Raw genomic sequence first — 17,305 nt, forward strand, 5'->3', positions numbered from 1 at the left:
GGGGATATGGATTTCTCGGACACCATATGATCCTTCTCCTGTGATTTGAGTTTCGAATCCGAAGCTAAAACGATAGTTAATTGTAACGGTCAGCGCCTCCTAATGACGATGGAAAACTCAAATTGCGTCGATATTCAATACATAGTCCTCCAGCCGATTTGTCTCCATGGGGATATTGCTGCCTCGGTCTCCTTATGGTCGCTCTCCTGTGAGTCTAGATTTTCGAATCCGACGCGAAACGGATTGTTAATTGTAACGTTCAGGGTTTCCTAATGTCGATGGAAAACTCAAATTGCGTCGAGATTCAATAAATCGTCCTCCAGCCGACTTGTCTCGATGGGGATATTGCTGCCTCGGGCTCCTAATGGTCGCTCTCCTGTGAGTCTAGATTTTCGAATCCGACGCGAAACTGATTGTTAATTGTAACGTTCAGGGTTTCCTAATGACGATGGAACAATCAAATTGCGTTGAGATTCAATACATCGTCCTTCAGCCGACTTGTCCCCAAGGGTCTATGGCTGCTTCGGGCACCTTATGGTCGTTCTCCTTTGAGTCTAGATTTTCGAATCCGACGCAAAACTGATAGTTAATTGTACCGTTCAGGGCCTCCTAATGACGAAGGAACACTCAAATTGCGTAAAGATTCACTACATCGTCCTCCAGCCGACTTGTCTCCAAGGGGATATCGCTGCCTCGGGCACCACTTGGTCCGTCTCCAGTGATTCTACGTTTTCGAATCCGACGCAAAACTGATAATTAATTGTAACGTTCAGGGCCTCTTAATGACGATGGAGTACTCAAATTGCGAAAAGATTCAATACATCGTTCTTCAGCCGACTTGTCCCCAAGGGTCTATTTCTGCCTCGGGCACCTTGTGGTCGTTCTCCTGCGAGTCTAGATTTTCGAATCCGACGCAAAACTGATAGTTAATTGTAGCGTTCAGTTCCTCCTAATGACGATAGAACACTCAAATTGCGTCGAGATTCAATACATCGTCCTCCAGCCGACTTGTATCCAAGGGGATATTGTTGTCTCGGGCACCATATGATCCTTCTCCTGTGAATAGATTTTCGAATCCGACGCTAAAATGATAGTTAATTGTAACGTTCAGCGCCTCCTAATGACGATGGAACACTCAAATTGCGTCGAGATTCAATACATCGTCCTCCAGCCGACTTGTCTCCATGGGGATATTGCTGCCTCGGGCTCCTTATGGTCGCTCTCCTGTGAGTCTAGATTTTCGAATCCGACGCGAAACTGATTGTTAATTGTAACGTTCAGGGCTTTCTAATGACGATGGAACACTCAAATTGCGTCGAGATTCAATACATCGTCCTCCAGCCGACTTGTCTCCAAGGGTCTATTGCTGCCTCGGGCTCCTCATTTTTGTTCCCCTGTGAGTCTAGATTTTAGAATCCGACGCAAAACTGATAGTTAATTGTAACGTTCAGGGCCTCCTAATGTCGATGGAACACTCAAATTGCGTCGAGATTCAATACATGGTCCTCCAGCCGACTTGTTTCCAAGGGGATATTGTTGTCTCCTGCACCATATGATCCTTCTACTGTGAGTAGATTTTCGAATCCGACGCTAAAATGATAGTTAATTGTAACGGTCAGCGCCTCCTAATGACGATGGAACACTCAAATTGCGTCGAGATTCAATACATAGTCCTCCAGCCGATTTGTCTCTGTGGGGATATTGCTGCCACGGGCTCCTTATGGTCGCTCTCCTGTGAGTCTAGATTTTCGAATCCGACGCGAAACTGATTGTTAATTGTAACGTTCGGGGTTTCCTAATGACGATGGAAAACTCAAATTGCGTCGAGATTCAATACATCGTCCTACAGCCGACTTGGCTCGAAGGGGATATTGCTGCCTTGGGCACCTTATGGTCGTTCTCCTGTGAGTCTAGATTTTCGAATCCGACGCAAAACAGATAGTTAATTGTACCATTCAGGGCCTGCTAATGACGATGGAACACTCAAATTTTGTCGTAATCCAATATATCGTCCTCCAGCCGACTTGTCTCCAAGGGTCTGTTGCTGCCTCGGGCTCCTTATGGCCGCTCTCCTGTGAGTCTAGATTTTCGAATCCGTCGCGAAACTCATTGTTAATTGTAATGTTCAGGGCTTCCTAATGATGATGGGACGCTCAAATTGCGTCGAGATTCAATACATCGTCCTTCAGCCGACTTGTCCTTAAAGGTCTATTGCTGCCTCGAGCACCTTATGGTCGTTCTCAGTGAGTCTAGATTTTCTAATCCGACGCAAAACTGATCGTTAATGGTAACGTTCAGGGCCTAATAATGACGATGGAACACTCAAATTGCGTCGAGATTCAATACATCATCCTCCAGCCGACTTGTTTCCAAGGGAATATTGCTGTCACGGGCACCATTTGGTCCTTCTCCTGTGAGTCTAGATTTTCGAATCCGATGCGAAACTGATAGTTAATTGTATCGTTCAGGGCCTCCTAATGACGATGGAGCACTGAAATTGCGTCGCGATTCAATACATCGTCCTCTAGCGGACTGGTCTCCAAGGGGATATCACTGCCTTCTTGCACCACATGGTCCGTCTCTGGTGATTCTACGTTTTTGAATCCAACGCAAAACTGATAGTTAATTGCAACGTTCAGGGCCTCCTAATGACGATGGAGCACTCAAATTGCGTCGCGATTCAATACATCGTCCTCCAGCGGACTGGTCTCCAAGGGGATATTGCTGCCTCGGGCACCTTATGGTCCGTCTCCAGTGAGTCTAGATTTTTGAATCCAACGCGAAACTGATAGTTAGTTGTAGCGTTCAGGGCCTCCTAATGACGATGGAACACTGAAATTGCGTCGAGATTCAATACATCGGCCTCCAGCCGACTTGTCTCCTGGGGTCTATTGCTGCCTCGGGCACCTTATGGTCCGTCTCCAGTGAGTCTAGATTTTTGAATCAAACGCGAAACTGATAGTTAGTTGTTGCGTTCAGGGCCTCCTAATGACGATGGAACACTCAAATTGCGTCGAGATTCAATACATCGGCCTCCAGCCGACTTGTCTCCAGGGGTCTATTGCTGCCTCGGGCACCTTATGGTCGTTCTCCTGTGAGTCTAGATTTTCGAATCTGACGCAAAACAGATAGTTAATTGTAACGTTCATGGCCTGTTAATGACGAAGGAACACTCAAATTGCGTTGAGATTCACTACATCGTCCTCCAGCCGACTTGTCTCCAAGGGGATACCACTGGTTCCGGGCACCACATGGTCCGTCTCTGGTGATTCTACGTTTTCGAATCCGACGCAAAACTGATAGTTAATTGCAACGGTCAGCGCCTCCTAAAGACGATGGAACACTCAAATTGCGTCGAGATTCAATACATAGTCATCCAGGCGATTTGTCTCCATGGGGATATTGCTGCCTCGGGCTCCTTATGGTCGCTCTCCTGTGAGTCTAGATTTTCGAATCCGACGCAAAACTGATTGTTAATTGTAACGTTCAGGGTTTCCTAATGACGATGGTAAACTCAAATTGCATAGAGATTTAATACATCGTCCTCCAGCCGACTTGTCTCGAAGGGGATATTGCTGCCTCGGGCACCAAATGGTCCTTCTCTTGTGAGTCTATATTTTCGAATCCGACGCGAAACTGATTGTTAATTGTAACGCTCAGGGTTTCCTAATGACGATGGAACTATCAAATTGCGTCGAGATTCAATACATCGTCCTTCAGCCGACTTGTCCCCAAGGGTCTATTGCTGCCTCGGGCACCTAATGGTCGTTCTCCTGTGAGTCTAGATTTTCGAATCTGACGCAAAACAGATAGTTAATTGTAACGTTCATGGCCTCCTAATGACGAAGGAACACTCAAATTGCGTTGAGATTCACTACATCGTCCTCCAGCCGACTTGTCTCCAAGGGGATATCACTGCCTCGGGCACCACATGGTCCGTCTCTGGTGATTCTACGTTTTTGAATCCGACGCAAAACTGATAGTTAATTGCAACGGTCAGCGCCTCCTAAAGACGATGGAACACTCAAATTGCGTCGAGATTCAATACATAGTCATCCAGCCGATTTGTCTCCATGGGGATATTGCTGCCTCGGGCTCCTTATGGTCGCTCTCCTGTGAGTCTAGATTTTCGAATCCGCCGCGAAACTGATTGTTAATTGTAACGTTCAGGGTTTCCTAATGACGATGGAAAACTCAAATTGCGTCGAGATTTAATACATCGTCCTCCAGCCAACTTGTCTCGAAGGGGATATTGCTGCCTCGGGCACCAAATGGTCCTTCTCTTGTGAGTCTATATTTTCGACGCCGACGCGAAACTGATTGTTAATTGTAACGCTCAAGGTTTCCTAATGACGATGGAACAATCAAATTTCGTCGAGATTCAATACATCGTCCTTCAGCCGACTTGTCCCCAAGGGTCTATTGCTGCCTCGGGCACCTTATGGACGTTCTCCTGTGAGTCTAGATTTTCGAATCCGACGCAATACTGATAGTTAATTGTAACGTTCAGGGCTTCCTAATGACGAAGGAACACGCAAATTGCGTAAAGATTCACTACATCGTCCTCCAGCCGACTTGTCTCCAAGGGGATATAGCTGCCTCGGGCACCACATGGTCCGTCTCCGGTGATTCTACGTTTTCGAATCCGACGCAAAACTGATAGTTATTTGTAACGTTCATGGCCTCCTAATGACGATGGAACACTCAATTTGCGTCGAGATTCAATACATCGTCCTCCAGCCGACTTGTCTCGATGGGGATATTGCTGCCTCGGGCTCCTTATGGTCGCTCTCCTGTGAGTCTAGATTTCCGAATCCGACGCGAAACTGATTGTTAATTGTATCGTTCAGGGCTTCCTAATGACGATGGAACACTCAAATTGCGTCGAGATTCAATACATCGACCTTCAGCCGACTTGTCTCCAAGGGTCTTTTGCTGCTTCGGGCACCTTATGGTCGTTCTCATGTGAGTCTCGATTTTCGAATCCGACGCAAAACTGATAGTGAATTGTAACGTTCAGCGCCTCCTAATGACGATGGAACACTCAAATTGCGTCGAGATTCAATACATCGGCCTCCAGCCGACTTGTTTCCAGGGGTCTATTGCTGCCTCGGGCACCTTATGGTCGTTCTCCTGTGAGTCTAGATTTTCGAATCTGACGCAAAACAGATAGTTAATTGTAACGTTCATGGCCTCCTAATGACGAAGGAACACTCAAATGGCGTTGAGATTCACCACATCGTCCTCCAGCCGACTTGTCTCCAAGGGGATATCACTGCCTCGGGCACCACATGGTCCGTCTCTGGTGATTCTACGTTTTCGAATCCGACGCAAAACTGATAGTTAATTGCAACGTTCAGGGCCTCCTAATGACGATGGAGCACTCAAATTGCGTCGCGATTCAATACATCGTCCTCCAGCGGACTGGTCTCCAAGGGGATATTGCTGCCTCGGGCACCTTATGGTCCGTCTCCAGTGAGTCTAGATTTTTGAATCCAACGGGAAACTGATAGTTACTTGTAGCGTTCAGGGCCTCCTAATGACGATGGAACACTCAAATTGCGTCGAGATTCAATACATCGGCCTCCAGCCGACTTGTCTCCAGGGGTCTATTGCTGCCTCGGGCACCTTATGGTCGTTCTCCTGTGCGTCTAGATTTTCGAATCTGACGCAAAACAGATAGTTAATTGTAACGTTCATGGCCTCCTAATGACGAAGAAACACTCAAATTGCGTTGAGATTCACTACATCGTCCTCCAGCCGACTTGTCTCCAAGGGGATATCACTGCCTCGGGCACCACATGGTCCGTCTCTGGTGATTCTACGTTTTCGAATCCGACGCAAAACTGATAGTTAATTGCAACGGTCAGCGCCTCCTAAAGACGATGGAACACTCACATTGCGTCGAGATTCAATACATAGTCATCCAGCCGATTTGTCTCCATGGGGATATTGCTGCCTCGGGCTCCTTATGGTCGCTCTCCTGTGAGTCTAGATTTTCGAATCCGACGCGAAACTGATTGTTAATTGTAACGTTCAGGGTTTCCTAATGACGATGGAACAATCAAATTGCGTCGAGATTTAATACATCGTCCTAAAGCCGACTTGTCTCGAAGGGGATATTGCTGCCTCGGGCACCAAATGGTCCTTCTCTTGTGAGTCTACATTTTCGAATCCGACGCGAAACTGATTGTTAATTGTAACGCTCAGGGTTTCCTAATGACGATGGAACAATCAAATTGCGTCGAGATTCAATACATCGTCCTTCAGCCGACTTGTCCCCAAGGGTCTATTGCTGCCTCGGGCACCTTATGGACGTTCTCCTGTGAGTCTAGATTTTCGAATCCGACGCAAAACAGATAGTTAATTGTAACGTTCAGGGCCTCCTAATGACGATGGAGCACTCAAATTGCGTCGCGATTCAACACATCGTCCTCCAGCGGACTGGTCTCCAAGGGGATATAGCCTCGGGCACCTTATGGTCTGTCTCCAGTGAGTCAAGATTTTCGAATCCGACGAATAACTGATAGTTAATTGTAACATTCAGGGCCTCCTAATGACGATGGAACACTCAAATTGCGTCGCGATCCAATACATCGCCCTCCAGCCGATTTGTCTCCAATTTTCTATTGCTGCATCGGGCACCTTATGGTCGATCTCCTGTGAATCTAGATTTTCTAATCCGACGCAAAACTGATTGTTAATTGTAACGTTCAGGGCCTCCTAATAACGATGAAACACTCAAATTGCGTCCAGATTCAATACATCGTCCTCCAGCCGACTTGTATCCAGGGGGATATTGATTTCTCGGACACCATATGATCCTTCTCCTGTGATTTGAGTTTCGAATCCGACGCTAAAACGATAGTTAATTGTAACGGTCAGCGCCTCCTAATGACGATGGAAAACTCAAATTGCGTCGATAATCAATACATAGTCCTCCAGCCGATTTGTCTCCATGGGGATATTGCTGCCTCGGGCTCCTTATGGTCGCTCTCCTGTGAGTCTAGATTTTCGAATCCGACGCGAAACGGATTGTTAATTGTAACGTTCAGGGTTTCCTAATGACGATGGAAAACTCAAATTGCGTCGAGATTCAATACATCGTCCTCCAGGCAACTTGTCTCGAAGGGGATATTGCTGCCTCGGGCAACAAATGGTCCTTCTCCTGTGAGTCTAGATTTTTGAATTCGACGCGAAACTGATTGTTAATTGTAACGTTCAGGGTTTCCTAATGACGATGGAACAATCAAATTGCGTCGAGAGTCAATACATCGTCCTTCAGCCGACTTGTCCCCAAGGGTCTATTGCTGCCTCGGGCACCTTATGGTCGTTCTCCTGTGAGTCTAGATTTTCGAATCCGACGCAAAACTGATAGTTAATTGTAGCGTTCAGGGTCTCCTAATGACGATGGAACACTCAAATTGCGTCGAGATTCAATACATCAACCTCCAGCCGACTTGTTTCCAAGGGGATATTGTTGTCTCGGGCACCATATGATCCTACTCCTGTGTGTAGATTTTCGAATCCGACGCTAAAATGATAATTATTTGTAACGTTCAGCGACTCCTAATGACGATGGAACACTCAAATTGAGTCGAGATTCAATACTTCGTCCTCCAGCCGACTTGTCTCCATGGGGATATTGCTGCATCGGGCTCCTAATGGTCGCTCTCCTGTGAGTCTAGATTTTCGAATCCGACGCGAAACTGATTGTTAATTGTAACGTTCAGGGTTTCCTAATGACGATGGAACAATCAAATTGCGTTGAGATTCAATACATCGTCCTTCAGCCGGCTTGTCCCCAAGGGTCTATTGCTGCCTCGGGCACCTTATGGTCGTTCTCCTGTGAGTCTAGATTTTCAAATCCGACGCAAAACTGATAGTTAATTGTTGCGTTCAGGGTCTCCTAATGACGATGGAACACTCAAATTGCGTCGAGATTCAATACATCGGCCTCCAGCCGACTTGTCTCCAAGGGTCTATTGCTGCCTCGGGCACCTTATGGTCGTTCTCCTGTGAGTCTAGATTTTCGAATCTGACGCAAAACTGATAGTTAATTGTACCGTTCAGGGCCTCCTAATGACGAAGGAACACTCAAATTGCGTAAAGATTCACTACATCGTCCTCCAGCCGACTTGTCTCCAAGGGGATATCGCTGCCTCGGGCACCTTACGGTCCGTCTCCAGTGATTCTACGTTTTCGAATCCGACGCAAAACTGATAATTAATTGCAACGTTCAGGGCCTCTTAATGTCGATGGAGTACTCAAATTGCGACAAGATTCAATACATCGTTCTTCAGCCGACTTGTCCCCAAGGGTCTATTGCAGCCTCGGGCACCTTATGGTCGTTCTCCTGTGAGTCTAGATTTTCGAATCCGACGCAAAACTGATAGTCAATTGTAGCGTTCAGTGACTCCTAATGACGATAGGACACTCAAATTGCGTCGAGATTCAATACATCGTCCTCCAGCCGACTTGTATCCAAGGGGATATTGTTGTCTCGGGCACCATATGATCATTCTCCTGTGAATAGATTTTCGAATCCGACGCTAAAATGATAGTTAATTGTAACGTTCAGCGCCTCCTAATGACGATGGAACACTCAAATTGCGTCGAGATTCAATACATCGTCCTCCAGCCGACTTGTCTCCATGGGGATATTGCTGCCTCGGGCTCCTTATGGTCGCTCTCCTGTGAGTCTAGATTTTCGAATCCGACGCGAAACTGATTGTTAATTGTAACGTTCAGGGCTTCCTAATGACGATGGAACACTCAAATTGCGTCGAGATTCAATACATCGTCCTTCAACCGACTTGTCTCCAAGGTATTTTGCTGCCTCGGGCACCTTATAGTCGTTCTCCTGTGAGTCTAGATTTTCTAATCCGACGCAAAACTGATTGTTAATTGTCACGATCTGGGCCTCCTAATGACGATGGAACACTCAAATTGCGTCGAGAATCAATACATCATCCTCCAGCCGACTAGTATCCAAGGGGATATTGCTGTCTCGGGCACCAGACGATACTTCTCCTGTGAGTAGATTTTCGAATCCGACGCTAAAATGATAATTAATTGAAACATTCAGCGCCTCCTAATGACGATGGAACACTCAAATTACGTCGAGATCCAATACATCGTCCTCCAGCCGACTTGTCTCGATGGGGATATTGCTGCCTCGGGCTCCTTATGGTCGCTCTCCTGTGAGTCTAGATTTCCGAATCCGACGCGAAACTGATTGTTAATTGTATCGTTCAGGGCTTCCTAATGACGATGGAACACTCAAATTGCGTCGAGATTCAATACATCGACCTTCAGCCGACTTGTCTCCAAGGGTCTTTTGCTGCTTCGCGCACCTTATGGTCGTTCTCATGTGAGTCTCGATTTTCGAATCCGACCCAAAACTGATAGTGAATTGTAACGTTCAGCGCCTCCTAATGACGATGGAACACTCAAATTGCGTCGAGATTCAATACATCGGCCTCCAGCCGACTTGTTTCCAGGGGTCTATTGCTGCCTCGGGCACCTTATGGTCGTTCTCCTGTGAGTCTAGATTTTCGAATCTGACGCAAAACAGATAGTTAATTGTAACGTTCATGGCCTCCTAATGACGAAGGAACACTCAAATGGCGTTGAGATTCACCACATCGTCCTCCAGCCGACTTGTCTCCAAGGGGATATCACTGCCTCGGGCACCACATGGTCCGTCTCTGGTGATTCTACGTTTTCGAATCCGACGCAAAACTGATAGTTAATTGCAACGTTCAGGGCCTCCTAATGACGATGGAGCACTCAAATTGCGTCGCGATTCAATACATCGTCCTCCAGCGGACTGGTCTCCAAGGGGATATTGCTGCCTCGGGCACCTTATGGTCCGTCTCCAGTGAGTCTAGATTTTTGAATAAAACGGGAAACTGATAGTTAGTTGTAGCGTTCAGGGCCTCCTAATGACGATGGAACACTCAAATTGCGTCGAGATTCAATACATCGGCCTCCAGCCGACTTGTCTCCAGGGGTCTATTGCTGCCTCGGGCACCTTATGGTCGTTCTCCTGTGCGTCTAGATTTTCGAATCTGACGCAAAACAGATAGTTAATTGTAACGTTCATGGCCTCCTAATGACGAAGAAACACTCAAATTGCGTTGAGATTCACTACATCGTCCTCCAGCCGACTTGTCTCCAAGGGGATATCACTGCCTCGGGCACCACATGGTCCGTCTCTGGTGATTCTACGTTTTCGAATCCGACGCAAAACTGATAGTTAATTGCAACGGTCAGCGCCTCCTAAAGACGATGGAACACTCACATTGCGTCGAGATTCAATACATAGTCATCCAGCCGATTTGTCTCCATGGGGATATTGCTGCCTCGGGCTCCTTATGGTCGCTCTCCTGTGAGTCTAGATTTTCGAATCCGACGCGAAACTGATTGTTAATTGTAACGTTCAGGGTTTCCTAATGACGATGGAACAATCAAATTGCGTCGAGATTTAATACATCGTCCTAAAGCCGACTTGTCTCGAAGGGGATATTGCTGCCTCGGGCACCAAATGGTCCTTCTCTTGTGAGTCTACATTTTCGAATCCGACGCGAAACTGATTGTTAATTGTAACGCTCAGGGTTTCCTAATGACGATGGAACAATCAAATTGCGTCGAGATTCAATACATCGTCCTTCAGCCGACTTGTCCCCAAGGGTCTATTGCTGCCTCGGGCACCTTATGGACGTTCTCCTGTGAGTCTAGATTTTCGAAACCGACGCAAAACTGATCGTTAATTGTAACAATCAGGGCCTCCTAGTTACGATGGAACACTCAAATTGTGTCGCGATCCAATACATCGTCATCCAGCCGACTTGTCTCCAAGGGTCTATTGCTGCCTCGGGCACCTTATGGTCGTTCCTCTGTGAGTCTAGATTTTAGAATCCGACGCAAAACAGATAGTTAATTGTAACGTTCAGGGCCTCCTAATGACGATGGAGCACTCAAATTGCGTCGCGATTCAACACATCGTCCTCCAGCGGACTGGTCTCCAAGGGGATATAGCCTCGGGCACCTTATGGTCTGTCTCCAGTGAGTCAAGATTTTCGAATCCGACGAATAACTGATAGTTAATTGTAACATTCAGGGCCTCCTAATGACGATGGAACACTCAAATTGCGTCGCGATCCAATACATCGCCCTCCAGCCGATTTGTCTCCAATTTTCTATTGCTGCATCGGGCACCTTATGGTCGATCTCCTGTGAATCTAGATTTTCTTATCCGACGCAAAACTGATTGTTAATTGTAACGTTCAGGGCCTCCTAATAACGATGAAACACTCAAATTGCGTCCAGATTCAATACATCGTCCTCCAGCCGACTTGTATCCAGGGGGATATTGATTTCTCGGACACCATATGATCCTTCTCCTGTGATTTGAGTTTCGAATCCGACGCTAAAACGATAGTTAATTGTAACGGTCAGCGCCTCCTAATGACGATGGAAAACTCAAATTGCGTCGATAATCAATACATAGTCCTCCAGCCGATTTGTCTCCATGGGGATATTGCTGCCTCGGGCTCCTTATGGTCGCTCTCCTGTGAGTCTAGATTTTCGAATCCGACGCGAAACGGATTGTTAATTGTAACGTTCAGGGTTTCCTAATGACGATGGAAAACTCAAATTGCGTCGAGATTCAATACATCGTCCTCCAGGCAACTTGTCTCGAAGGGGATATTGCTGCCTCGGGCAACAAATGGTCCTTCTCCTGTGAGTCTAGATTTTTGAATTCGACGCGAAACTGATTGTTAATTGTAACGTTCAGGGTTTCCTAATGACGATGGAACAATCAAATTGCGTCGAGAGTCAATACATCGTCCTTCAGCCGACTTGTCCCCAAGGGTCTATTGCTGCCTCGGGCACCTTATGGTCGTTCTCCTGTGAGTCTAGATTTTCGAATCCGACGCAAAACTGATAGTTAATTGTAGCGTTCAGGGTCTCCTAATGACGATGGAACACTCAAATTGCGTCGAGATTCAATACATCAACCTCCAGCCGACTTGTTTCCAAGGGGATATTGTTGTCTCGGGCACCATATGGTCCTTCTCCTGTGTGTAGATTTTCGAATCCGACGCTAAAATGATAATTATTTGTAACGTTCAGCGACTCCTAATGACGATGGAACACTCAAATTGAGTCGAGATTCAATACTTCGTCCTCCAGCCGACTTGTCTCCATGGGGATATTGCTGCATCGGGCTCCTAATGGTCGCTCTCCTGTGAGTCTAGATTTTCGAATCCGACGCGAAACTGATTGTTAATTATAACGTTCAGGGTTTCCTAATGACGATGGAACAATCAAATTGCGTTGAGATTCAATACATCGTCCTTCAGCCGACTTGTCCCCAAGGGTCTATTGCTGCCTCGGGCACCTTATGGTCGTTCTCCTGTGAGTCTAGATTTTCAAATCCGACGCAAAACTGATAGTTAATTGTTGCGTTCAGGGTCTCCTAATGACGATGGAACACTCAAATTTCGTCGAGATTCAATACATCGGCCTCCAGCCGACTTGTCTCCAAGGGTCTATTGCTGCCTCGGGCACCTTATGGTCGTTCTCCTGTGAGTCTAGATTTTCGAATCCGACGCAAAACTGATAGTTAATTGTACCGTTCAGGGCCTCCTAATGACGAAGGAACACTCAAATTGCGTAAAGATTCACTACATCGTCCTCCAGCCGACTTGTCTCCAAGGGGATATCGCTGCCTCGGGCACCTTACGGTCCGTCTCCAGTGATTCTACGTTTTCGAATCCGACGCAAAACTGATAATTAATTGCAACGTTCAGGGCCTCTTAATGACGATGGAGTACTCAAATTGCGACAAGAGTCAATACATCGTTCTTCAGCCGACTTGTCCCCAAGGGTCTATTGCAGCCTCGGGCACCTTATGGTCGTTCTCCTGTGAGTCTAGATTTTCGAATCCGACGCAAAACTGATAGTTAATTGTAGCGTTCAGTGCCTCCTAATGACGATAGGACACTCAAATTGCGTCGAGATTCAATACATCGTCCTCCAGCCGACTTGTATCCAAGGGGATATTGTTGTCTCGGGCACCATATGATCATTCTCCTGTGAATAGATTTTCGAATCCGACGCTAAAATGATAGTTAATTGTAACGTTCAGCGCCTCCTAATGACGATGGAACACTCAAATTGCGTCGAGATTCAATACATCGTCCTCCAGCCGACTTGTCTCCATGGGGATATTGCTGCCTCGGGCTCCTTATGGTCGCTCTCCTGTGAGTCTAGATTTTCGAATCCGACGCGAAACTGATTGTTAATTGTAACGTTCAGGGCTTCCTAATGACGATGGAACACTCAAATTGCGTCGAGATTCAATACATCGTCCTTCAACCGACTTGTCTCCAAGGTATTTTGCTGCCTCGGGCACCTTATAGTCGTTCTCCTGTGAGTCTAGATTTTCTAATCCGACGCAAAACTGATTGTTAATTGTCACGATCTGGGCCTCCTAATGACGATGGAACACTCAAATTGCGTCGAGAATCAATACATCATCCTCCAGCCGACTAGTATCCAAGGGGATATTGCTGTCTCGGGCACCAGATGATACTTCTCCTGTGAGTAGATTTTCGAATCCGACGCTAAAATGATAATTAATTGAAACATTCAGCGCCTCCTAATGACGATGGAACACTCAAATTACGTCGAGATCCAATACATCGTCCTCCAGCCGACTTGTCTCGAAGGGGATATTGCTGCCTGGGGCACCATTTGGTCCTTCTCCTGTGAGTCTAGATTTTCGAATCCGAAGCGAAACTGATAGTTAATTATAATGTTCAGGGCCTACTAATGACGATGGAGCACTCAAATTTGCTTCGCGATTCAATACATTGTCCACTAGCGGACTGGTCTCCAAGGGGATATTGCTGCTTCGGGCACCTTATGATTCGTCTCCAGTGAGTCTAGATATTCGAATCCGACGAAAAACTGATCGTTAATTGTAACAATCAGGGCCTCCTAGTTACGATGGAACACTCAAATTGTGTCGCGATCCAATACATCGTCCTCCAGCCGACTTGTCTCCAAGGGTCTATTGCTGCCTCGGGCACCTTATTTTTGTTCCCCTGTGAGTCTAGATTTTAGAATCCGACGCAAAACAGATAGTTAATTGTAGCGTTCAGGACCTCCTAATGACGATGGAACACTCAAATTGCGTCGAGATTCAATACATCGTCCTCCAGCCGACTTGTTTCCAAGGGGATATTGTTGTCTCGGGCACCATATGATCCTTCTCCTGTGAGTAGATTTTCGAATCCGACGATAAAATGATAGTTAATTGTAACGGTCAGCGCCTCCTAATGACGATGGAACACTCAAATTGCGTCGAGATTCAATACATAGTCCTCCAGCCGATTTGTTTCTGTGGGGATATTGCTGCCACGGGCTCCTTATGGTCGCTCTCCAGTGAGTCTAGATTTTCGAATCCGACGCGAAACTGATTGTTAATTGTAACGTTCGGGGTTTCCTAATGACGATGGAAAACTCAAATTGCGTCGAGATTCAATACATCGTACTCCAGCCGACTTGGCTCGAAGGGGATATTGCTGCTTTGGGCACCTTATGGTCGTTCTCCTGTGAGTCTAGATTTTCGAATCCGACGCAAAACAGATAGTTAATTGTACCATTCAGGGCCTCCTAATGACGATGGAACACTCAAATTTTGTCGTAATCCAATATATCGTCCTCCAGCCGACTTGTCTCCAAGGGTCTGTTGCTGCCTCGGGCTCCTTATGGCCGCTCTCCTGTGAGTCTAGATTTTCGAATCCGACGCGAAACTGATTGTTAATTGTAATGTTCAGGGCTTCCTAATGACGATGGGACGCTCAAATTGCGTCCAGATTCAATACATCGTCCTTCAGCCGACTTGTCCTTAAAGGTCTATTGCTGCCTCGAGCACCTTATGGTCGTTCTCAGTGAGTCTAGATTTTCTAATCCGACGCAAAACTGATCGTTAATGGTAACGTTCAGGGCCTCCTAATGACGATGGAACACTCAAATTGCGTCGAGATTCAATACATCATCCTCCAGCCGACTTGTTTCCAAGGGAATATTGCTGTCTCGGGCACCATTTGGTCCTTCTCCTGTGAGTCTAGATTTTCGAATCCGATGCGAAACTGATAGTTAATTGTAACGTTCAGGGCCTCCTAATGACAATGGAGCACTCAAATTGCGTCCTGATTCAATACATCGTCCTCTAGCGGACTGGTCTCCAAGGGGATATTGCTGCTTCGGGCACCTTATGATTCGTCTCCAGTGAGTGTTGATTTTCCAATCCGATGGAAAACTGATAGTTAATTGTAACAATCAGGGCCTCCTAGTTACGATGGAAAACTCAAACTGTGGCGCGATCCAATACATCGTCCTCCAGCCGACTTGTCTCCAAGGGTCTATTGCTGCCTCAGGCACCTTATGGTCGTTCCCCTGTGAGTCTAGATTTTAGAATCCGACGCAAAACAGATAGTTAATTGTAACGTTCATGGCCTTCTTATGGCGATGGAGCACTCAAATTGCGTCGAGATTCAATACGTGGGCCTCGAGCCGACTTGTCTTTAAGGGTCTAATGCTTCCTCGGGCACCTTATAGTCGTTCTCCTGTGAGTCTAGATTTTCGAATCCGACGGAAAACAGATAGTTAATTGTAACACTCAGGGCCTCCTGATGGCGATGGAACACTCAATTTGCATCGCGATCCAATACCCCGTCCTCCAGCCGATTTGTCTCCAAGGTTCTATTGCTGCCTCGGGCACCTTATGGTCGTTCTCCTGTGAGTCTAGATTTTCTAATCCGACGCAAAATTGATTGTTAATTGTAACGTTCAGGGCCTCCTAATGACAATGGAACACTCAAATTGCGTCGAGATTCAATACATCGTCCTCCAGCCGACTTGTATCCAGGGGGTTTTGATGTCTCGGGCACCATATGATCCTTCTCCTGTGAGTAGATTTTCGAATCCAAAGTTAAAATGATAGTTAATTGTAAAGTTCAGGGCCTCCTAATGACGATGGAACACTCAAATTGCGTCGAGATTCAATACATCGGACTCCAGCTGACTTGACTCCAAGGGGATATTGCTGCCTCGGGCACCATATGGTCCGTCTCCTGTGAATCTAGATTTTCGAATCCGACGCAAAAATGATAGTTAATTGTAACGCTGAGCGCCTCCTAATGACGATGAAACACTCAAATTGCGTCGAGAGTCAATACATCGACCTCCAGCCGACTTCTCTACAACGGGATATTGCTGCCTCGGGCCCCATGTGGTCCGTCTCCTGTGAGTCTAGATTTTCGAATCTGACGCGAAACTGATAGCAAATTGTATTGTTCAGGGCCTCCTGATGACGATGGAACACTCAAATTGCGTCGAGATTCACTACAACGTCCTCCAGCCAACTTGTCTCCAAGGCGATATCGCTGCCTCGGGCACCACATGATCCGTCTCCGGTGATTCCACGTTGTCGAATCCGATGCAAAACTGATGGTTAAAAGTAACGCTCAGGGCCTCCTAATGACGATGGAACACTCAAATTGCGTCGCGGATCAATCCATCGTCCTCCAGCGGACTGGTCTCCAAGGGGATATTGCTGCCTCGTGCACCTTATGGTGCGTCTCCAGTGAGTCTAGATTTTCAAATCCGGCGTAAAACTGATAGTTAATTATAACATTCAGGGTCTCCTATTGACGATGGAACATTCAAATTGCGTCACGATCCAATACATCGTCCTCCAGCCGACTTGTCTCCAAGGGGATATTACTGTCTCGGGCACCATATGATCCTTCTCCTGTGAGTCTAGATTTTCGAATCCGCGCGAAACTGATAATTAATTGTAACGTTCAGGGAATCCTAATGATGATGGAACACTCAAATTGCGTCGAGATTCTATACATCGGCCTCCAGCCGACTAGTCTCCAAGGGTCTATTGCTGCCTCGTGCAGCTTATGATCGTTCTCCTGTGAGTCTAGATTTTCGAATCCGACGCAAAACTGATAGTTAATTGTACCGTTCAGGGCCTCCTAATGACGAAGGATCACTCAAATTGCGTAAAGATTCACTACATCGTCCTCCAGCCGACTTGTCTCCAAGGGGATATCGCTGCCTCGGGCACCTTATGGTCCGTCTCCAGTGATTCTACGTTTTCGAATCCGACGCAAAACTGATAATTAATTGTAACGTTCAGGGCCTCTTAATGACGATGGAGTACTCAAATTGCGACAAGATTCAATACATCGTTCTTCAGCCGACTTGTCCCCAA

This window comes from Schistocerca serialis, unplaced genomic scaffold (assembly GCF_023864345.2).
Source record: "Schistocerca serialis cubense isolate TAMUIC-IGC-003099 unplaced genomic scaffold, iqSchSeri2.2 HiC_scaffold_1362, whole genome shotgun sequence".
In the NCBI taxonomy this organism is placed as follows: Eukaryota; Metazoa; Arthropoda; class Insecta; order Orthoptera; family Acrididae; genus Schistocerca; species Schistocerca serialis.